This window comes from Canis aureus, chromosome 23 (genome assembly GCF_053574225.1).
Source record: "Canis aureus isolate CA01 chromosome 23, VMU_Caureus_v.1.0, whole genome shotgun sequence".
NCBI lineage: Eukaryota > Metazoa > Chordata > Mammalia > Carnivora > Canidae > Canis > Canis aureus.
The window spans coordinates 41702533-41727574 of NC_135633.1; the positions used below are offsets into that span (position 1 = coordinate 41702533).

Consider the following 25042-nt stretch of genomic DNA (forward strand, 5'->3'; position numbering starts at 1 on the left):
CAAATGAAAAAAATGTTTAAGAGACCATGGGAAATTTGATCACTACCTAAATATTTCATGACAAGACATGGCAATTTTTTTTAAGTGATAACGATGGTTTAAGTTTTTTCATTTGGGGATAGACACCAGATTACCCATAAATGGAACTATGTGATTGGTGTTCTGGATATGCTTCAAAACAATTTGGAAATGGGGAACTGGGTCTAGGATACAGAAAAAAAAAAAAAGATTGGCTATGAGCTGATAAGTGCTGAAGTTGAAGTTGAGTGATAATGGTTCTAAAGGTTGCTTTTATGATCCTGTCTCCATTTGTATATGTTTTATAATGTCTATAATGAAATATAAAAAAGAAAAGAAAGAAAGAGAAAAGAAGAAATGCAGGGAGAGAACAAGAAAAGATAGAAAAAAGAATAAAAATGTTCCTGCTGATGTCACAATAATATTGTACTTTAGAGATTACAGAACATTTTCATTCAATATTTCAGGCTAAAGAAACCACTTTTCTGCCAGACACAGGATACCTGCCATAGCTTGAGACCCAAACCAGCATAATACATATAAAAGATACTCAATAAACATTCATCAAAAAGATTAACAAAAAAAGAAGAAAGTACAAAAAGAGATTAAACTTAAGTAAATATGAGAATAATCCTTTTTCTGAGACAAGTAAGAAGTGAATGAACACATGCAAAGTTAGGTACTACTTTTAGGCAGTTGTGAAAAGTAGCTCATTGATCTGCCCAATGTGGACATTGTGGTCTTCTAAAAGTGGGCTGGAACTCTGCTGGGGCATGCAAGTGCAACGGGGAGTTTGAGAGGAATGTGGGTATTTGCTGTGGGCAACGGGCTGTGGATACCCTGGGGATATCCCAGGAGGAAACAGAAATTTATCAGTGTCAAGGCTCTTTAAAGTTATTATGTTTGTTTTATTTATAAAGGAACCCACGTCCCGGGAGAGATTTTATCTATACCCTTTTATGCAGCTCATTTTACCAGTTTCTTTCTTTCTTTCTTTTTTAAACCTATCCTACCTTCTAGGCCAACATTCAATTTCATTTTTTAAAATAAACTTTGGATGGATCTCTTGCCAAGGATATAGTCATTAAATCTTTACCAAATATTGTTAAAAAGCTATGGGAAAAGACAGCAATGTACCATGGCAAGAGATGATTGCATGGACATTTGTGCAGATTTCTTCACTGGAGTTTAGGTTTGTTCCATGTATTAACCCATGTAAAAAACAAAACAAAACAAAAAGCCAGATGAATTCATTTGGGACAAAACAGATAAACAAAACCAAACCAAACAAACCTTAAAAGACCAGTAGAGTCTGGGAATTTCTTCCTTCCCTCCCTGTACCTCCCCTTTCTTCCCTTCGGTTCCTTTTCTTCTTTTTCTTTTTCTTTTTTTTTTTTTTTCTTTCTTTCTTGAGTCTAGAAATTTCTCATATTTCAACCTGGGAAGGCACATAGATTTTCTGGAAGGGACACAAGGCTAATTGGTGGTCATGGTTACAGCCCAGGCTTTGGAGTCAGCAGGTAAGCTCTTATTGCTACATTGACCAGAAGAACCATGTGAGCAAGTGACTTAGATTCTTTGAGCCATGGTTTCCTTACGCAAACAGGAAAGTTACTGCAGGTTGATGGAGGAAAATAACAAATTTGGAGGCTGGAAAATAATCTGACTTGCTTAATACACAAAGTCAAAATTGACTTCCATTCTTTTGCAAGGGGAATGGGACCATTTAATAAGAGAAAAGGCAGCATCAAAATGATAAATGACTGACATTTGAGTTTCAGTAAGAAACCCATGTCAATTTAGACTAAAAGCTTCTTAGACTCTGTTCCCATTTTTTTAAATGACAGAATGTTAAACATAGAATTTATGGATTAAGAATTCACCTATAAATTTCCTCACTTATAAAATGAGGATGACTGTGAGGATTAAATTAGATGAAGTGGAGCATATGTAGTGTACCATGTGTACATACTATTTTTGATCCTCAATAGATGTCATTGCAAATATTATGATATGCCTGCTGCTGCAAGCCTTAATCCAGTTTAGTAGATTTTGTGCCCAGAAATGATTACAAGGACACCAAGAAGAGTTTGAATAGCCTTTTTCTGAGGAAATTTCCCCATCACTTTCTGATGTTCCTTTCACAAGAGACTAGGCCCTTCCATCCGAAAGCTTAGATATAAGAGAGGGGGCGCGGCAAGATGGCAGAAGAGTAGGGTCCCCAAGACACCTGTCCCCACCAAATTACCTAGATAACTTTAAAATAATCCTGAAAACCTACAAATTCGGCCTGAGATTTAAAGAGAGAACAGCTGGAATGCTACAGAGAGAAGAGTTTGTGCTTCTAACAAGGTAAGAAGGCGGAAAAAAAGAAAAGAAAAAAATCAAGTGGGGAGGAGCCCCTGCAAAGAGCCAGCTAAGGCCAGGTGGCAAGAGCCTCCAGAACAGGAAAACCCAGCCGCGGAGAAGCAGGAACTTTTAAAAATCTGCACCGGATTCTTCCCGGAGGGAAAGATGTTCTCAGGGAACTCGGGCAGGATCCCAGGAGGGGCAGTGGAGCCCCCAGGTTCCCAGGGTCAATAAGGGGAAGTCTCCCCACCCCTCAGGCTGAGCACAGGAAAGAGCTGGAGTGCACACCCGGTGGGGCCTCGGGAGAAGCTCAGGCACCGGCTCCGCACAGAGAGGGCTATGGCCCGGAACACAATTCCAACAGTGCAGGCCCCATATCCCAGGGTGCCGGGGGACACAGCCTGGGATCCCCCAGGGACAGGCAGAGGCTGGGAGGGCCCAGGACAGCAAGGACGCCTTCCCCAGGTGTCCCCCAGCTGTGCAGGTCAGCTTCCCCGGCCCCCATGAGCATCCAGGCCAGCGCGGACTGGGAGCTGAGGTAATTACTGCGGGAGCTGACTCCAGGGCTGGAGAGCTGGCCACCGCCAGTGTGGTTGTTCCTCCTGCTGTCATCCTGTGCCTGGGATGGAGCGGGCCACCAGGGAACAGAGGCCTCTAGGGTAAACAGCTCCCACTGAGCTGAGCACCTGGCATGGGACGGGGCAGCTCCCCCGGGTACACACACCTGAGAACTAGCATAGCAGGCCCCTCCCCCAGAAGACCAGTTAGAAGGACAGGGGAAGAGCAAGTTCTTGACCCAGCAGCACTGGAAAGCTCCAGGGGAAGTCAAGGGGTTTACAATATATAGAACCAGAGGATACCCCTCCTTTTTTTTTTTCTCTTCTTTTTTCTTCCTTTTTCTGGTACAACTTGTTTTTAGCCACTCTGCACTGAGCAAAATGACTAGAAAGAAGAACTCACCACAAAAAAAAAGAATCAGAAACAGTACTCTCTCCCACAGAGTTACAGAATTTGGATTACAATTCGATGTCAAAAAGCCAATTCAGAAGCACTATTATACAGCTACTGGTGGCTCTGGAAAAAAGCATAAAGGATTCAAAAGACTTCATGACTGCAGAGTTTAGATCTGATTTGCAAAAATTAAAAAACAATTAAATGAGATGCAATCCAAACAGGAGGTCCTAACAGCGAGGGTTAATGAGGTAGAAGAAAGAGTGAGTGACATAGAGGACAAGTTGATGGCAATGAAGGGAGCTGAGGAAAGAAAAGAAAAACAATTAAAAGACCACGAGGAGAGGTTAAGGTAAATAAATGACAGCCTAAGAAGGAAAAAATCTACATTTCATTGGGGTTCCAGAGGGTGCCAAATGGGACAGAGGTCCAGAAAGTGTATTCGAGCAAAACATAGCTGAGAACTTCCCTAACTCAAGGAGGGAAACAGGCATTCAGACCCAGGAGATAGAGAGACCTCCCCCTAAAATCAATGAAAACCATTCAACACCTCGACATCTAATAGTGAAACTTGCAAATTCAAAAGATAAAGAGAAAATCCTTAAAGCAGCAAGTGACAAGAGATCTCTAACTTATACGGGGAGAAATATTAGATTAAAAGCAGACCTCTCCACAGAGACCTGGCAGGCCAGATATGGCTGGCAGGATATATTCAGGGTCCTAAATGAGAAGAACATGCACCCAAGAATACTTTATCCAGCAAGGCTCTCATTCAAAATGGAAGGAGAGACAAAGAGCTTCCAAGATAGGCAGAAACTGAAAGAATATGTGACCACCAAACCAGCTCTGCAAGAAATATTAAGGGGGACTCTGTAAAAGAAAGAGGACACCCAAAGATAACCCACAAAAACAGGGACTGAATGGGTATTATGATGACACTAAATTCATATCTTTCAATAGTAACTCTGAACGTGAATGAGCTTAATGATCCCATCAAAAGGTGCAAGGTTTCAGATTGGATAAAAAAGCAAGACCCATCTATTTACTGTCTACAAGAGACTCATTTGAGACTTAAGGACACCTACAGCCTGAAAATGAAAGGTTGGAGAACCATTTACCATTCAAATTGGTCCTCAAAAGAAAGCTGGGGTAGCAATCCTCATACCAGATCAATTAAAGTTTATCTCAAAGACTGTAGTAAGAGATGAAGAGGGACACTATATCATCCTTAAAGGATCTATCCAACAAGAGGACCTAACAATCATGAATATTTATGCCCCTAATGTGGGAGCTGCCAAGTATATCAATCAATTAATAACCAAAGTTAAGACATACTTAGATAATAATACAGTTATACTGGGAGACTTGAACACGGCACTCTCTACAAATAACAGGTCTTCTAGGCACAACATCTCCAAAGAAACAAGAACTTTAAATGATACACTGGATCAGATGGATATCACAGATATTTACAGAACTTTGCATCCAAACACAACTGAATACACATTCTTCTCAAGTGCATGTGGAACTTTCTCTAGAATAGACCACATACAATAGGGTAACAAATCAGGTCTTAATCATACCAAAAGATTGGAATTGTCCCCTGCATATTTTCAGACCATAATGCTTTGAAACTAGAACTCAATCACAAGAAGAAATTTGGAAGAAGCTCAAACACATGGAGGTTAAAGACCACCCTGCTTAAAGATGAAAGGGTCAACCAGGAAATTAGAGAAGGATTAAAAAGATTCATGAAAACTAATGAAAATTAAGATACAACCATTCAAAATCTTTGGGATACAGCAGAAGCAGTCCTGAGGGGGAAATACACCACAATACAAGCATCCCTCAAAAAACTGGAAAAAACTCAAATACACAAGCTAACCTTGTACCTAAAGGAACTGGAGAAGGAACAGCAAATAAAGGCTACACCCAGCAGAAGAGAGTTAATGAAGATTCGAGCAGAACTCAATGAATTAGAGACCAGAAGAACTGTAGAACAGATCAACAAAAACAGGAGTTTTTTTTTTGAAAGAATTAATAAGGTAGATAATCATTAGCCAGCCTTATTAAAAACAAAAGAGAAAAGACTCTAATTAGTATAATCATGAATGAAAAAGGAGAGATCACCACCAACACCAAGGAAATACAAACGATTTTAAAAACATATTATGAGCAGCTATATGCCAATAAATTACACAATCTAGAAGAAATGGATGCATTTCTGGAAAACCACAAACTACCAAAACTGGAACAGGAAGAAATAGAAAACCTGAACAGGCCAATAACCAGGGAGGAAATTGAAGCAGTCTTCAAAACCTCCCAAGACACAAAAGTCCAGGGCCAGATGGCTTCCCAGGGGTATTCTATCAAACGTTTAAAGAAGAAACAATATCTATTCTACTAAAGCTGTTCTGAAAGATAGAAAGAGATGGAGTACTTCCAAACTCATTCTATGAGGCCAGCATCACCTTAACTCCAAAACCAGACAAAGACCCCACCAAAAAGGAGAATGATAGACCAATATCCCTGATGGACACAGATGCAAAAATTCTCAACAAGATACTGGCCAATAGGATCCAACAGTACATTAAGAAGATTATTCACCATGACCAAGTGGGGTTTATCCCCAGGATGCAAGGCTGGTTCAACACTCGTAAAGCAATCAATGTGATAGATCATATCAACAAGAGAAAAAACAAGAACCATAGAATCCACTCAATAGATGCAGAGAAAGCATTTGACAAAATACAGCATCCATTCCTGATCAAAACTCTTCCAAGTGTAGGGATAGAGGGAACATTCCTCAGCATCTTAAAAACCATCTATGAAAAGCCCACAGCAAATATCATTCTAAATGGGGAAACACTAGGAGCCTTTTCTCTAAGATCAGGAACACGACAGAGATGTCCACTCTCACCACTGCTATTCAACATAGTACTGGAAGTCCTAGCCTCAGCAATCAGGCAACAAAAAGAAATAAAAGACATTCAAATTGGCAAAGAAGAAGCCAAACTATCCCTCTTCGCAGATGGCATGATATTGTACATAGAAAACCCAAAAGACTCTACCCCAAGATTGCTGGAACTCATACAGCAATTTGGCAGTGTGGCAGGATACAAAATCAATGCCCAGAAGTCAGTGGTATTTCTATACACTAACAATGAGACTGAAGAAAGAGAAATTAAGGAGTCAATCCCATTTACAATTGCACCCAAAAGCATAAAATACCTAGGAATAAACCTAACCAAAAAGGAAAAGGATCTATACCCTATAAACCACAGAACACTTCTGAAAGAAATTGAGGAAGACACAAAGAGATGGAAAAATATTCCCTGCTCATGGATTGGAAGAATTAATATTGTGAAAATGTCAATGCTACCCAGGGAAATTTATACATTTAATGCAATCCCTATCAAAATACCTTGGACTTTCTTCAGAGAGTTGGAACAAATCATCTTAAGATTTGTGTGGAATCAGTAAAGATCCCGAATAGCCTGAGGAATATTAAAAAAGAAAACCATAGCTGGGGGCATTGCAATGCCAGATTTCAGGTTTTGTACTACGAAGCTGTGATCATCAAAACAGTGTGGTACTGGCACAAAAACAGACACATAGACCAATGGAACAGAAGAGAAGCCATAAATGACCCCTCAACTCTATGGTCAATTAATATTTGACAAATCAGGAAAGAGTATCCACTGGAAAAAGAACAGTCTCTGCAGTAAATGGTGCTGGGAAAATTGGACAGCCACATGCAGAAGAATGAAACTAGACCATTCTCTTACACCATACACAAAGATAAACTCAAAATGGATGAAAGATATAAATTTAAGACAAGAATCCATCAAAATCCTAGAGAACACAGGCAACACCCTTTTTGGACTTGGCCACAGCAACTTCTTGCAAGATACATCTATGAAGGCAAAGGAAACAAAAGCAAAAATGAATTGTTGGGACTTCATCAAGATAAAAAGCTTTTGCACGGCAAAAGAAACAGTCAACAAAACTAAAAGACAATCTACAGAATGGGAGAAGATATTTGCAAATGACATATCAGATATAGGGCTGGTATCCAAGATCTATAAAGAACTTATTAAACTCAACAGTAAATAAACAAACAATCTCCAATCATGAAATGGGCAAAGGACACAAACTGAAATCTCACAGAGGAAGACATAGACATGGCCAACAAGCACATGAGAAAATGCTCCGCATCACTGGCCATCAGGGAAATACAAATCAAAACCACAGTGAAATACCACCTCACACCAGTGAGAATGGTGAAAATTAACAAGACAGTAAACAACAAATGTTGGAGAGGATGTGGAGAATGGGGCACCCCCCTGCACTGTTGGTGGGAATGTGAACTAGTGCAGCCACTCTGGAAAACTGTGTGGAGGTTCCTCAAAGACTTAAAAAATAGACCTGCCCTATGACCCAGCAATTGCACTGCTGGGGATTTACCCCAAAGATACAGATGCAGTGAAACGCCGGGACACCTGCACCCCGATGTTTATAGCACCAATGGCCACAATAGCCAAACTGTGGAAGGAGCCTCGGTGTCCATCGAAAGATGAGTGGATAAAGAAGCTGTGGTCTATGTATACAATGGAATATTCCTCAGCCATTAGAAACGACAAATACCCACCATTTGCTTCGACGTGGATGGAACTGGAGGGTATTATGCTGAGTGAAGTAAGTCAGTTGGAGAAGGACAAACATTATATGGTCTCATTCACTTGGGGAATATAAAAATTAGTTAAAGGGAATAAAGGGGAAAGGAGAGAAAATGAGTGGGAAATATCAGTGAGGGTGACAGGACATGAGAGACTCCTAACTCTGGGAAATGAACAAGATGTGGTGGAAAGGGAGGTGGGTGGGGGGTTGGACTGACTGGGTGATGGGCACTGGGGGCTGGGGGGGGACATTTGACCGGATGAGCGTGAGTGTTATGCTATATGTTGGCAAATTGTACTCCAAAATTTTTTTTAAAAGGAGATAACACAGGGATACACCTAAGTGATTCATAATGAATTTTTCCTGAGAACAAATTTTGATGAAGAAAGGTAGGGCACAGAGGATGAGGATATTATGCCTTGGATAGAGTAGCAGCCGCTTCTCCCTGCCCATCATTCCCCCCAGAGAAGACAAGGTCAGGAAAAGGGAGACCATTCAGGGAAGCTTGTTGCCTAGTCAGTGTGATGTCAATGCATTTTGAAGAACTGGTGTAGAGCCATTAACTAACCGCAATGGTTTTAGCTGCTGTTTTCAGTAGACCCAACCAGGAAGTAGGCAGATGCACCCTGTCTATTGTGCCCTTTCCACAATGCAGGTACTCTGCACTGGCTTTGCTGAGAGAATAGAAATGCAACAGCAGAAACCCCAGAAACTCGTTTTCAAGGGATGTATTAAAATTCAGATTGACTGACAGAATAGAGGAGAAGTTGAAAAAGAAAAACAACTCCTCCCCTGATTTGTCCCCACATTCAAACTCCCGGAGTTGGACTAACTTTGAAACAGACTTGAGCCCATGCACAACCAAAGTGTCAAATAGAAAATATTTCACCAACTTGTGGATTCTGATTCTATGGCTAAAGCAGTTTTGGCACCACCCTTTTCAATCCCTATTTCATGAACATTGATTAGTTGCCTGCTTTAAATTCCTTCCCCCATAACAATTACACATAAAAGTAAAAGTGATAATCACTGCAAGAAGATGCAGAAATTTTCTTCCTCTTAAAAGAAAGGGCAGCATTGTTAAAAAAAAAACCCAACAAACACTAATTAGTTGGATAAAATTACAAATTCATCAGAGTTAAAATGTTCTCCACCAGGAGAAAATGCAATTCAACATATGGTATTGGAAATATGCAAAAAAGGATTTTCCTGTGCTATTTTCTGCAGTTGGGAGTTTGGCCTTAGATTATTTGTGGGTTTCCAAGTATTTGAATTATGCAAGCTGGTTGACTGAGTGGCCTCAAGCATTCAGGAGACAAGCTTTTTCAGCTCATAATAAAAAATGAGTTTCTTTGCAAATGTATATCAAAATCTGCAGTTTCAATTTTCAGCAATTTTGGGGAATGTAAGAAACTTTTTTCAGTTAAATTTATATGCTCAGAGTTGCTTAACATGGAGATTGCCTAAAGCAAAAAAAGAGAGAGAGAGAGACAGTACAACATGAAGATGGATATCTTGAAAATGGTCTTCAAATTAAAAAATAAATTTAAGAATAATGTCAGATGAGCCTAGTTTTGAGTATTTATTCATCTTGTTATAATTTTAAGCATATGTCTTTACACTTGAAATTAGCAAATGCCTAATGTACAAAATAACTGACGAATAGAGCTGTAGACATTGATAATATTCCAAGAACATTTAGCACTTCTCAGTGAAGGCCTATTCTATTTTGTAGCCTATCAAAAGTTAAAATAGGGAATGATGAGTGTAAATGTATTTCCTCATCTTACTGTTATTTCTACAAAGTCTACATTTAAAATATTCACCCAAAATCTTGCTCTGAAATAGCATTTCTTATGTCAGAGTTTTATATTTCTGAGTTAATGTTCTTAAAACTCTTAGGATGTCTTGCCATGGAACATTCCCTAAGGCAATCAAACCAAGGCTTTGGGGAACTCATTCAGATTTAAAAAAAAAATTTCCTCATAATGTAAAATCATTTGTTTGATTTTGGTTTATATATTTGATTCAATTTTAGCTATGGTTTTGAGGTCACCTTTACCTTTTGCCTGTGGGTGAAGAATTACATAAATAATAGTTGTATCTTCAGAATGTATATATTGTGCATGATTACTTAACAATAATAATTAGCATAACGTTTAGACTTCTGAATAAAAATATATATTTATTTTTCAAGACCAAAGGGACTATATCAACTTCACTCAGGTTTTCATCCATTTTACCAAAGGGAGTTGCTTGTGTGAATTGCATTCTCCAACATATACTGCCCCATTTCTCTTCCTTTCACTAACACCCCTGACTTCTGTTTTTTACTTTACTTTTAACCAAGGCTGAATGAAAGGTCTGATGACATAATAGTTTGTCAAAAAGTCATAGAATTTTCCCTGAGCACAACTTCAGTTTTATATTATTTAGAGCTCTTTAGTATTAATGTGACAGAAAATCCAACCGCAAATGTTTTAAGCAAAAAGTTAGTCTTTTGGCTTATGTAACTGTTAAGTCTCAAGGGTGGTGTTGCATCAAAGGATTCTGACTGAACTCAAAATCTTCCCAGAGAACCTAGCCTTTCTTTGTTGCTTCTCTGGCTCACTTCTTTATGTGGACTTTCTTATTCTGTCAGTGGTGGCAGATGTCACACCAACTCTATATCCACTTCACTCAAGTCCTGTAGGAAATAATGTGTGCTTTTACCTCATGAGTTTCAGCCAAAGTCTTCTTGGTTTTAGGTTTCTTGACTGGGTCATATATACATCCTTGAAACAACTGCTGTGGCCAAGAGAACACAAAGCATGGATGGGTTTAAATTGACTAGGGCCAGATATTTGCAAATAACATATCAGATAAAGGGCTAGTCTCCAAGATCTATAAAGAACTTCTTAAACTCAACAGCAAAGAAACAAACAATCCAATCATGAAATAGGCAAAGGACACAAACCGAAATTTCACAGAGGAAGACATAGACATGGCCAATAAGCACATGAGAAAATGTTCCGCATCACTGGCCATCAGGAAAATACAAATCAAAACCACAGTGAAAATATCAGTGAGGGTGACAGAGCATGAGAGACTCCTAACTCTGGGAAATGAACAAGGGGTAGTGGAAAGGGAGGTGAGTGGGGGGTTGGGGTGACTGGGTGACGGGCACTGAGGGGGGCATTTGATGGGATGAGCATGGGTGTTATGCTATATGTTGGCAAATTGAACTCCAATAAACAAATTAAAAAAAAAAACCTGACATTTCTAAATAAATAAATAAATAAATAAATAAATAAATAAAGTAGGGCCCAAATCTGGGGTCATGGTAGAGGACAATTTCCTCAGAAGTCCTTGGCTGAAAATATGAAAATGATGGCAATCGCCAGAAGAAATATAGATTCAATGGCCAAAAGAACATCTTTTCATGAAGGTTCTATCTTACACATTTTTATTAAGCTATATTTTAATTTTATTACTTTCAATATGTTCTGTACTTTTGGTTTTGGTTTCTTATAATGCAAAAACTATTTATAGAGTTTTAAAATATCCAAGTAGTGGTATATATTAGTTTGCTTAGATTACTAACAAAATACCACAGACTGAGCGGCCAAAACAACGAAAATTAATTTTCTTACTGTTCTGGAGATTGGAAACTGAAGATCAATGTACTAGCAGGACTGGTATCTGGTGAAGGCTCTCACCTTGGGTGGCAGATGGCCACCTTATCTCTTGTGCTTCTATGATTTTTCTTTGGTGTGTGTGGTACATGTGGAGAGAACAAGAGAACAAGGGAGCTCTCTGGTGTCTCTTCTTATGAGGACACTAATTCTATTAAATCAGGACCCACTCTTATAACTTCATTTAAACTTAATTTTTTCCTTAAAGGCCTCATCTCCAAATATAGCTACATTGGGGGTTAGAGCTTCGGCATATGAATTTGAGGGGCATAAACATTCAAACCAAAACATTTTTTAAATTCTAATTTATATTATTATTAATTTCTAGATTTTTTTTCAGGCTAACCATAGTGTGGTGGTTAAAAAGACAAATTCTGAGGGGATCCCTGGGTGGCTCAGTGGTTTAGTGCCTGCCTTCGGCTCAGGGCATGATCCTGGAGTCCCAGGATCGAGTCTCACATCAGGCTCCCTGCATGGAGATTCCTTCTCCCTCTGCCTGTGTCTCTGCCTCTCTCTTTCTCTCTCTCCCTCTCTCTATGTCTCTCATGAGTAAATAAATAAAATCTTAAAAAAAAATAAAGACAAACTCTGAGTCACTTTACTTTGATGCCACTTCCCGCTTGTGAATTTCACTTGAGCATTTCACTTAATACCCCTGTATTTGGTCTCCTTAACTGCAAAATAACAGAGGAGAGTATGGGGGGAGGGTGAAATAAAGGGAACCAAGAGTACACTTATTATGAGCAAGACTATAGAATTATTAAATCATTATATTGTACACCTGGAACTGATACAACACTGTATGTTAATCATACGTCAACAAAAAAATAACAGTCCCTACCTTACTGGGTTTTAGAGGATGAAAGTGTACTTAAAACTGTTCCTGGCACATAGGAAATGATTAACAAATATCTCTTCTTTTCCTCCTCTTTCATATTTACGTAATTCTTCCCTTTTTCTTCATTTTTATTCAACTGGAATCTACTACTTCTATTTTTTAGGATTTGTTGAGTTTTTCTTCATTGTGTCACATTTGGTAATGTTTATAAATGTTTGATACACTCTTCAAAGACAAGTATAGTCTTTTACTAATGATGCTTTAAATAAGCATAAATTGCTCACCCTTATTACATATTTAAAGGTACTAATTCTATGAATTTCTGGTAGTCGTGCTTTATATATTTTGATTGAATATTGTTTTGCACCTGAAGTACTATGCCAGTTTGGGAAAATAAGAAAGGTCAACAGCAGGCCAAAATTCCTTTCTTTCTTCTCTCAGGGATGTTCAGGAAGGAAGAATGATCCAGGCCAGTCTTCTGTATGCATGCTAATAATCATATCTGATTCAGATAGTAATGCTAATACTAGTGAAAAGATAACAAAGTTCTTATCTATGAAATAATTTTAAGTGGATATACTTGTTGTGGTAGGTCAAATAACGGCTCTCCGAAGATGTCTATGACTCAATGTCTGGAATCTGTCTTGGTTATTGATACATGAGAAAAAAGACTCTGCATGCATAATTAAGATTATGGAACTTAAAATCAGGCAATTATCCTGGATTAGCTAGGCGGGCCCAATCTAGTCATAAGAGACCTTAAAAACAGAGCTTTTTGTAGATGGCATGAGATGCAACAGAAGAAGGTGGAAATGATGCAACAGAAGGGAAAGTTAGGCTGATTCTGTAAGTGTGAGAAAAATCATTGCTAGAGTTCTGCAACATGGAGGCTGTGTGTGATGACTGGAGAGTTGCCTTTAGTTGCTAAGGGACTCCCCTGCCTGACATCCAGCAAAGAAATGGGGACCTTGGGACACTTGAGTGGCTTAGTGGTTGAGCATCTGCCTGTGGCTCAGGGCATGATCCTGGGATCCTGGATTGGGTCCCACATTGGGCTCCTTGCGGGGAGCCTGTTTCTTCCTCTGCCTGGGAGAGATTCTTCCTTAGAGCCTTAAGAGAGGAATCTATCTATCTGACACCTTGATTTTAACCTTGTAAGTCCCTCTGACTTCTGACCCAGAGAAACTGTAACGTAATACATTTGTATTGTTTGAAACTGACATCTGTGTGGTAATTTGTTGTGGCAGCAATAGAAAACTAACATGCCTGGATTGCCTCTGTTGCTTAATTTTAAATACATACAGAATTGTGGGAGCACCGCTGTCTGGAGAATGAGATATAAAATTGAGAAGTACCATAAACAAAACAATATCTCCACACACATTTCTCAAAAAACACTCCAGATTAACTCTGAAATCAGAATGTAGGATAATGAGAAGGAATTTAATTGGGTATTGAGTCTGACAGCATCAAACTTCTCCCAAGGAAGAATGTTTGCCTGTGCCTTGTGTTTGCTGTATCTTATCATTTATTAGGAAAATTGAGTATTAGAAAGATATATGATTCATGTGAATCTGATTTGACAATTAAGCCATTTATGCTACCACACAGCTATGTCCTCTTTCCCAGTAATGACTGTTATTATAAATTGTCTATTTGTATCATGTAATAATGTATTATGTAAATTCAAATTCTTTTTAATATTTAAACCTTAGTTTTTATTCCTATTAATTTTATTATCTATATTTTTCAGATATGTCTTTATCCATCCTTTCTTCAGCCTTTTTTAAGTAGGCTCCAACATGGGGCTTGAACTCACAATCCTGAGATCAAGTCCTGAGTTGAGATCAAGAGTCAGATGCTTAACCAACATTGGCCACCCAGGTACTCCTACCCATCCATCCCTTTATTTTTGACATTTCTACATCCCTATTTTCAGATGTCTCATCTGTTGCATGTAGTTGATCTGTTTTTTAATGCAATAGTGTCTTTTTCTATTAATATGTAAGTTTTTTTCTTTCTACTAGTATAATAAATACAGTTTGCCTAATATCTGTCACTGAACTTGTTTTCTGTTCTAGGATTTCCTTGCTATCACTTTGTTTTCATTATGGAAACGTATTGTGATTGTTTTAACTTTTTGTTTGCCTCTCCTTAAGAAAAATGTGATGTTTACAGTTTTTTTAAATTCATTCATCTTTGTGATTTTAAGTAAAATATGCAAGCCATTATGTATTGAGTCTTTTTATTATAAAATTGAAACAATGACTATTGACTCCACAAGAAAAGATGAAAGAATTTTCTCATGACATGATATTATGAAGTGTATTTGGCATAAAAATTATTTTACTAGAGATGTAATGTGAGTAGAACCTCTTGACTTTCATATTTATTATTAATGTCAGTTTATTGTAAGATATTTCTCTAAAAAAATAAAAATAAGGGAGAACAGTTTGCAAGGCAATCATATGACATGTAGTTTTCCATTGCCAATATATTGACATAATACCTCTTTTCTTATCATGAAGCAAGGAGCAATAACAATGTGGTACTATGTAAGTTGGCTTCTTTTCAATGCATTAAATAAGAGACAGATTCTGAATTTGCTTTGGCATTAATGAAATGTTTCTAGACTACATTAATAGACTAGACTGACTTTTGTGATTCTTGGTTTCTCACAGATCAATCTCTCAGGTGATGATTTATCAGAAAATGTAACAAACCTGGGCTAAATTATGATCCACAAATCCACTGCCAGAATGTTGTCCTTAAGGAAGTAGTTTATAGAATTTTTTTTATAGCCTCCACCTGTGAGTTTTGGGATTCTGAAAGAGGGCACTATAATTTAATAAAAGTAACATTTCAGAGAGAAAGTCTAAGTAAAAATTCCTAAATGCAGATGCTGCTTAGAAATCTTCATTGTTTCCTCATTGTCTATAAAATTAAAAATCCTTAATGTATTTGTAAAGATTCTTTTTAAGATGTAGGCCTGTTTCAATCACATTCCCACTAATTCCCACTTATGTAGTTTTGAATTCCACTACATCCAACATCCCCTCATTCCCATCATACAAAAAAAAAAATCACACCTCTTCACCTTTATCCACGCTGGATCCTCCACGTAGAATGCCCTTTTTTCTTCAATCCTTTCCATGGAGAAGTCCTATAAATCCTTTAAGAGCCAACTCTATAAAAAAAAAAAAAAAAGAGTCAACTCTATGAAACCTTCCTACTTTTCACTCAAAATTAATTCATTTTTTTCCTTTAATGTATTTATATCATCTTTTATATGCTTCTCTTTTATGCACAGATCAATTCTATGTTTCCCTCATTGCAATATAGGGAAAGAGCTGTGTGTAGTTTCTTTTGGTCTCCATCACAACAGAGTCTGCTTTTGATATATATTACTTCCTTAATTACGTTGAATAAGGGAATGTATTGTGTTAGCACTCTTCCCTGTGCTCTGTGTCTCAGGAACTTGAACTTCTTTTATTTTATCAATTTGCCCCATTGCTTTCTGACATTAACATTGTTTCCTCTGATTAATGAAAGAATAGTGGCAGCAGTTGTAAGTGTGGGTATTTTTTTTAAAGATTTTATTTATTTATTCATGAGAGACACACAGGGAGAGAGGCACCGGCAGAGGGAGAAGTAGGCTCCATGCAGGAAGCCCGACATGGGACTCGATCCCAGGTCTCCAGGATCACGTCCTGGGCTGAAGGCGGTGCTAAACCACTGAGCCACTCAGGGTGCCCCTAAGTATGGGTTTTTATTTTGTGTTTTCTTCCCTGTAGGTGTCACTGTAGATGAGCTATTGAAGGCCATGGCTCATGTTGCCTGGGACTCCATTACAGATATCTTTTTGGACTCTAGTTCCTACTCCCTCTGTTTGCTTCACCACACTCAGTGGCAAAATGTCCATCCTACTGTTGTTAGCTCAGGACACTGTACATTTGCTTAATGCTCATGCATCTGTAAACAGTTTCTTCACTATACCAAGTTACCCCATTTTAATTGTGCCCTCACTTCTTCAGATCCTGACTCATACAGTAAGTGATACAGGAAGTTGCCCCAAGAAACAGACCTTTAAAATGGGTCTGTAATGTCATTTTGCTGAAGCAGAATGGGGTAGTAGAAGTCTGTGTCTCCTGAAGGTGTCACAGTTACGGATCTACCACTAGTGGTAGCAGAGGGTGAAGTGCAGATAGAGAGCAAGGTGTTGGGATATCAAGTGGCTATTGCATTTACCAACCTTGGTGACCACAGTGATTGCAAAGACTGCTGTACCAGAGCTAATGCTGAAAATCTGAGAGCATAGAGGGGAGAAAGATAAGTTGCAGACTTCCACTGCCCAAATCAGAAGAAACCAGTGGGAAATTTTTTTAAAAATCTGTTATGGAAGCTTTGAAGGTGTCTCCTATTTCTTGCAGTCACAAGATAGATATGAGAGAAGATAAAGCCCAGGGCCTTACAGCATTGAAACACTAATTAATCAACCCAATCAGGCCTCTTAAGTAAAGATTAAAGAACTGATGTGGGAGTAGAGAGACCCTGAGAGATGGTAAATGCATATTTTGGTAAGCACAGATAAGACTGATGAATTTTATGTCACAAATTTCAATGAATATTCCTAGGTAGGGGAAGCAACAATTCTCTCCTTAACCTGCCAAAAAAGAAAAAGAAAAGAAAAGACAAAGATGGTTTTTGAGTGAACCAGTTTTTCAAGTCTCATAATAGCCTTGCAGTGATTTGATCTGGGATGGTTACTTCACAATGGCATACTCATACTCCTCAGGACATCTAGCTTGCCCCACTCCTCACTGACTCTCCACATGTAAGAGTTAGAGCCAACATAGTTCAGGTAGTGACACCCAAGGCCTGGTATAGAAAGAGATACATTACACACTGAAAGACTTATAGGACCTTACCAATTTATATCACTACGAGTCTAGGAAGATATATACGAGTGGATTGTAAGGGTGTTAGGCCAAGGGAAATGAAATATGAGGTTTGATCAGGCTGAAGTAATCAAAACTGGTGCACACAGCCAGTGACATTAGTTTCCTCAAAACCTCTATTGAGATTGACCTCTGTAATTCGGAGCTGTCACTGGGGTTGATACAATGGTATCAGGCTTCCTGATTTCATTGACAATAATAGGATTTGGGAATGGAGAGACCAGATGTATCACTTAACTCAAAGGGATAGGTGGGCATAGTTACCACAATAACTACATTGAACAGGTAATTAGAATGTTTCACCCAGAAAGATCTGCCATATTGATGAATTGATCATACCGTCTTTAGGAATGAAATTAATAAGCAGATAACTAACAAGCTTCTTGATATATATGTATACAGGCAGCCAATTCTGGCTGTACTCATTATTTGTGTGGTATTTATATTCTACAAAGCTACCAAACCACTCAATTAGGGAAAACTGAAGCACTGAACCACTACTCCAAAAGGGAAATACAGGGCTACGTTCCCCAAAGCCTCTGTCCACAGCATTTTCATCAACTGATCAATATATTAACTTTGTTTTATGTGTGTTTTTGTTTAAAGACACTTTATTTAATACATATTGATTCATTATTAACATTGGACACCTGGCCAACATCACCATAATTACTATGAAATTTCTAACATAATTTGTATGAAACTTCCCTAACACATGTGTTTTCTCCCTAAGCTTTATCGTGCTTAAGAACATTACTTAGGTCTATGCTTGGGGGACATTTTAAACAGTAAAATCACCAACACAAAGCATAAAAATGTAGAAAGTGTGGCATTAAATAACTCTGAATGACCCTTGTTTACTTGTAAGCTGAAACACGAAGGCAGGGAATCACCTCATCCAAACTCAGCTGGGAACGCAGGCTTTAGGTGATTTCAATATTTTCTTCACTCTGTACATATTTATAAATTACTGAGAAAGCCAATGAGTATGGACTTTGAGGTTACAGATAAATTTTAGCAAGTAGATGAATTCAAAGGTATGGAATCTGTGAATAATGAGAATTGACTGTATATATGTATACACACACACTATTTTAGGTCTTATGGGAAGAATCCTAATTCACTTTGTCATAGTTGGGATTCGCTCTCCTACCTATAATTTTTTTTTAAGATTTTATTTACTTATTCATGAAAGACACACACACAGAGAGGCAGAGACACAGGCAGAGGGAGAAGCAGGCTCCATGCAGGGAGCCTGATGTGGTACTCGATCACAGGACAGCGGTATGATGCCCTGAGCTGAAGGCAGATGCTCAACCTCTCAGCCACCCAGGTGTCCCTCCTTCCCGTATCTTAAAATTAAGGTATTCCACATATTGGAGGCATCAGTTGATGTGGAAGATAGGTTCATTTGAAGAAAATCACTGTAAACTATGACTCTTCACATAACGTTTCCCCAAAAGAATCTGCATTTACCAGAGTGGCGATGTACTCATAAAATTCTGGAATTAACTAAAATTTCTAGAATTTTCAGGGCTTAGTAAATATTAGTTTTGAATTGATGAAAATTCCCAATGCCACATAGTAAATGCTTATAAAGTTCAAGTGATGAGTCCTGGACCAAGTCTATCTTACAGTTGGCTCAGTGGGACTGTGAATACATTCTTTGGTTATTTTCTTATTCCCAGAATTCTTATAGGGATAATTGGCAGTACCCCCACACTGGTTTCCTGGTCTATGCAGTGAGAATGATAGGGGAGGCCAAGTGGAAGCATCTGGAATCGTTCCCTCCCCTATAAAGTAGTAAAGAATTGGCACAACTGTAGTGGCAGTGGGGAGAAGGGGATATATTTTATTTTGTGCCACCTTCAAAGATTTGAAAGCTGTAGACTGGGGAATCCTTCAACATTCAGATTCCACTCACCTGAAGAATGATTTTTCACAAAATTAAACATGTGGTGATGCTAATTGCCATGTGCTCTTAAATGAGATTTTGTTACTGAAATAAATCAATAAACCTCCTGGTATCTGGGATACAGGTATTGATCTAGAAAATGCCACCCCTCCCCCATCTATCAACAAAGATAATCAGAGCCAGTTTCCTTTTATACAGCAAAAGCAAAGGTATTACACGTTGTTTCAAGACCATGTCAACATTCATTTTCTCTGTCATAACAGATTCCAGAGAGATCTTGATGGCCTTGATATTTCACAGATTATACTAATCCATTATATTGATAACAGTAATTGAACCTGAGGAGTAGAAAATATTAACCACCTCATTGTATTAATAAGAAAAATATATGTCTAAGGTCTAAGATGTAGCCTACAGAAGTTTAGGAGCCAGCTATGTTGGTATAATTTAAATGGGTTTGGTGGCCTGGTGTATATTTGCATATTTATCTTAAAATAAGTCATGTTGATAAACCTGCTACCTCAAAATATAATGGAGGAGGAAAATTTCTTTTGGTATGCCTTTCTGGGTTTTTGGAAGCAATATACATCATATGGGTTCTTTGTTGTGCTTCATTTTCCTGGTCACCTAAAGACTGCTAGCTTTAAGTAGGATGAGAGCAAGAAAGAACCTTGAATCAGGTCAAGCTGTGATGTGAGGTGCACAACCACTCGGACTTTATGACTCAGCATACCTAATGAAATTGGAAGTGCCTGTAGCATAAAGAAATGCTATAGGGAACATTCAGCAAGCCAGAATAGGATAATCACAGTGCAGATCTTTCAATTTTTCCATTTAAGTCTATGCTTTATTTAGCCAATAACTATATTCCATTTGAAAATCAGTTTGTGGCTTGCTATTGAGCCCTCCAGATAACTAAAAGCCTGTTCAGAGGACACAAGAAACTAGATGACCTGAGTCATCCATCATATATGAGGCATTATCCTATCTACTAAATAATAAAATTGGATGTATGCAGTAGCATTCCCTTGGAAATTAGAAAATTGTATACATAAGTTTAGGCTCAGCAAGCCCAGAAAGTACAAATAAACTGCTTAAGTAGGGGGCTCATTCTTTCATGCTATATAGTCTTGCAGCTTATATCTATCTCAACACATATGTATTGCCTCAAGGGTATTTCCCTACAACTTCTGGTATGCCAGCACCAACTGGATGCGGATGGCCTCTGTACCTGCTTAGGGGTTCAAGGCAATTATGTGAATCGTATGCCTATATCTACTTTGTATGAAGAAGACATGACTTAAGTACTAACCTATATGAATTCAGATGTTTCTGATAGATTGGCCATCCTGTTAGTGATTTAGAACAGGATTAGAATATTGTGTTGCTGTTCTCCTGAAAAACAGAACCAATAGAATATAGACAGATATAGATATATAGATATGGATAAGAGAAGGTTTATTATAGGAATTGGCTCACATATTTATGGAGACTGAGAAGTTCCACAATCTGGTATCTTCAGGTTGGAGAACAGGAAAGCAGTGGTATAATTCAACTCAAGTCTGAAGGCATGAGAACCAGGGCAGTTTGCTTGTATAAATTCTGGAGAATGCCCAGCAGTTCTAATGTCTTAGAAGAGGAAAATATTGATGTCTCAGCTCAAGAATTGAGAGAGGGAATTTGTCCTTCTTTTGCATTTTGTTCCATTCAGGCCCTCAACAGGCTAGATGATCCCCACCCACATTGGTGAGGGCTAATATCGTTACCCAGTCTACTGAATTAGTGCTAACCTCTTCTGGAAACACCCTCACAGACATACCCAGAAATAATGTTTTACTGGCTATCTGGGCATTACTTAGCCCAGTTAAGTTGATACATAAAATTAACCACCACAAATATTGGTGACAATGATTTTATGAGAGGTATGTTGGTGATTCTTGAAATAGTCAGAGTGTCAAAATATTCACATTCGATATAAATGTCCATTGTGATTTGCTGAGATGAAATGACCTATCTTGTGGATGTCAGAATACTTCTAGCCACTCCAATGCTTATTCAATAAGTCCACTTAAAAAGTGCTATGATAGCAGGGAGTAGGCTGACAACATCGAATTCATCTTATTAAGGGTGATCTGATTTTTAACAGTGTTGAGTGCTCAACTTGCCAACAGCAGAGGCCTATACTAATGCCCCATCATTCCCTGGAGGAATGAACAGCCAATAGGCAGATTGTTCGAGCCCATCTTGCACAAGTAGCAGATGGCGAAAAGATAGAAATCAATTTTCTTCAAAATACACCTATATTCTTACTATATAGAATTTCCTTATTATCCTCTCTGGTTGTGCCAGCACCACCCCTTGTGGACTTACAAAATACCTTATTTGTTGTCATTGTAACCCACAAAATAGTGTCTTTTATCATTTGTTGGGTAACTACCACCCTTGCCCACTAAAGTCTGTTGGTAGTAGTAGCTCCCTGTTATTGCTATACCTTACTAAATTTTCTAATTGCACCTATAGTTTTACAAATAGTTTCCATATCAAACCCTGTACACAGTATTTTGTTTAGGTGTGCCAATTCCATTCTGCCCAGACTCTCAGTGAGTAATTTATCAATATTTATAAAGTAAAACTAGCAAGCAATTAAGGAAAGTTGAAGTTTCTTCAAAGTGATTTTGTTTGTTCATACAACTAATACACTTTTTCAACCCTTTGAGCTCAAATTAAAATTTTAAAAATTAGAAAGAAATTAAATTTAGAATAAGGTCTTAGTTATGGCACAATTTTTCAGTCTTTTTCCATTTCTGTTTTTAAATGCATTTGGAAGGAGAGAATGCACCACTAATAAGAACTAAAGAGAAGACAATTTCTGGGCATGACTGAGTAGTTGCTCAGTGTACTAGGTCATCTGTTTGATTCTTTCCTTTCTTTCTTTTCCAATTATTCTACTTTCATTTTTAAAATCATCTTATTTCACCCATACCCCCCCCCCCAACATTTCCATTGGCTTTTCCTAGACTTGCTGATAACATCACCCTGTTGGACCTAGTGATTTCCACTAATCCTGTGGTAGCATTTTGAGCTTTTTGAGGACCTGATTCTTGGTCTGGACAGAGGAGATCCTTGGTCAGTCTGACCAAAAAGAAGAAGCTAGAATGTAACTGGTGTTTCACTTAAATCATTTTCTTCTTTCAAGATTAGGGCTATTAAAGTTTAACTTCTTGAATTTTATAATTTTCTGATGGTAAAGAGAATTATTAAACTTAAATGTTGTATGTATGATTGACCAATTGAGATGAGTATTTTCAAACATGAGTCTCATCCTTTGTGGGGTTTTCAGAGTTTTAATCCATTATGGCAGAACAAATTTGATTTTGGCATCTATTTTTCTTCTTCCTTCCTGGAAAGTATTTAACATAGAAATAAAGAAGTAAAAATAGCAAAAGGTAAAATCAGTTTTAATATTAAAGAAATATTTTAGTATTTTCACCTACTCTGCTCCTTAGACAAATAGAACTACCTAATGTGTTGAAAATTCAGGAAATTCTGGCATAGATAATAACTTTGGTTTCATCTTGCATACTAATTTGTTATGAGGTAAGAAATTGCAGCCTTAGTGTCCCAATTTTATCATATTACAAAAGGTAATTGTACTCAGCCTTTATTGCAGCTTTTAGAAAAAATACATTTATGAGAAATGCCTTGATTACCTTCATTTAATCATTATTAAGATAGATTGCTCTTAAATTCAGATTATTACACTCTATTATTGTTAATATTTCCTAGTTGAGGTTGGGAAGCAATAATATTAACTTGAGACAGGTGGCATAATAGCATTGGCAACAACAATAATCTATTGAGTACTTACGGCATTATCTCATTTCATCCTTTTAAAGAATACTTTAAGGTATTTTTATCCTATTTTTATAGTTGAGAAAATTAGAGCTCAGTGATGGTAATAAGCTTGTTGGGTAGGATGGTATCCCGTGGTATAGTGTGGATATGTCCCTTACTAGCTTTGAAAATTTGCACTTATCACTTAATCTCTAAAGGTTACAATACACGGATCTTTGACAAGAATAATTTAATTGAGTCACTTTGAGGTACCATTTCAATTTCAAAATTCTCATATCCTAATTGTCACTATACACATACTGAAATATCTCCTACTGTGCTGAATTTATAACAGTGGACATGTTCAGCATAAGTACAATATCATTAAATACATCATTAGTCTTCATTATCTATTGCCCTACACCTATAGGGTAATGAAAAGAACTTTTATTTTATGGTATCTTTTCAACTAAAATACTTGAGATATTTATTGTGTACCATGACTATTTTATTTTCATAAAAGGAAATCAAAGAGGCAAATAAACAACTTTAAATGACTTAACAAATTTCATGGAATTCCTTTTACTAAAGCAAAGTCACCAAAGTAATAAAGGCATGGTCTCAAGTCATTAAAGAAAATCATCTTATTTTTTATGAGTGAGTAAATGATTCTGCTAACTCATGGAAAAGCAGGCATCAATTCTTCTGACAGGTCAATTATGGTACCAGCCACCCAGAATTTCTAATGATTTTTAATTACAAATGTCTACAAAATTTAAATGTTGCAAAATCTATTATTTAAAATATACATTTAGAAATTTTTTATTAAATATATTACTTCAGAGGTCATTTAACATTCACATATATTTAATTAGATTTATAAAACTTCAACCTACTTAAGGAATATTTATCTCTGAATTAGGTATCATTTATAGTTGATACAGTTACAATATCAACAGAAGTTCCATATACCAATTCAATATTTATTTATTTATTTAGATTTATTTATTTTAGAGAGAGTGTGTATGCGTATGGGGGGAGGGTCAGAGGGAGAGGGAGAAAGAGAATCTTAAGCAGACTCCCTGCTGAGCATGTAGCCCAATATGGGGCTTGATCTCATGACTCTGAGACCATGACCTGAGCTAAAACCAAGAGTCAGATGCCTGAATTATTAATTCAGCACCCCTCCATTTCAATATTTATTAAAGTATTACAGCATGTTGGTTGTTTCCTTATGTGCTTTTGATAGGGAAAGAAAAGACACGGGAAAATGAAACTAAAATTTTGGGTACCTATTAAGTACCAGATACTATGATAGTTAATTGCCTCCTAATGGATATAGATATTCAGATTCTTTAATTGTTTAATTAGTAAATTTCATAGGAAATATTTTACTTTGATAGTTGATTAAACTAGACAATACTACCAAGACTAAAGTTCTGTATAGAAAACACTAACATACAGACTATGTACCAATTCAATTCCAATCAACAAACAATATTGAGTACCTTCTAGTGAGGTAAATCCCACATAGTGATAATTTGGGATTCCAGGGTATGGTAAGGAAGGATTGTCAAGTAAATCTTAAGATATATTTATTTAAGAACCTTAGACTTCCATCACAAAAATCGGTTTTCTTCTTTTTAATAGGCAGTTGAAGTCACCTCTTTTCAAGTACATCTTTGGAGTTGGAGCTTCCATTCATGCAGCCCTTCTTTCTACCCCAGTTTCTGACTCCAAACAAAAGAAATGTTCCTATCCTAAGGCGACATTCTCTAAAAGTCCTTTAATATCCTTGCTTCTTAGTGCAACTCTGAAGCCAGGC

The 25042-nt window shown here is 37.4% G+C and overlaps 1 long non-coding RNA gene across 5 annotated transcripts in view; it reads right to left on the reverse strand.

The window, feature by feature from the left end:
- LOC144295049 (uncharacterized) overlaps nucleotides 1-25042 on the reverse strand; it is an 80134-nt gene that overhangs the window by 10529 nt on the left and 44563 nt on the right. For 2 of the 5 annotated variants that reach the window (XR_013362403.1, XR_013362406.1), the window contains exons 1-2: nucleotides 11631-15489; nucleotides 10711-10785 (exon numbers count right to left, since the gene is read on the reverse strand). The exons of 1 other annotated variant lie outside the window; for it this stretch is intronic. This is a non-coding gene — a long non-coding RNA (uncharacterized LOC144295049). Of the gene's footprint in view, nucleotides 1-10710; nucleotides 10786-11630; nucleotides 15490-25042 lie in introns of those variants that run through there. 2 more of the 5 variants (XR_013362407.1, XR_013362404.1) reach the window with 2 other exon arrangements.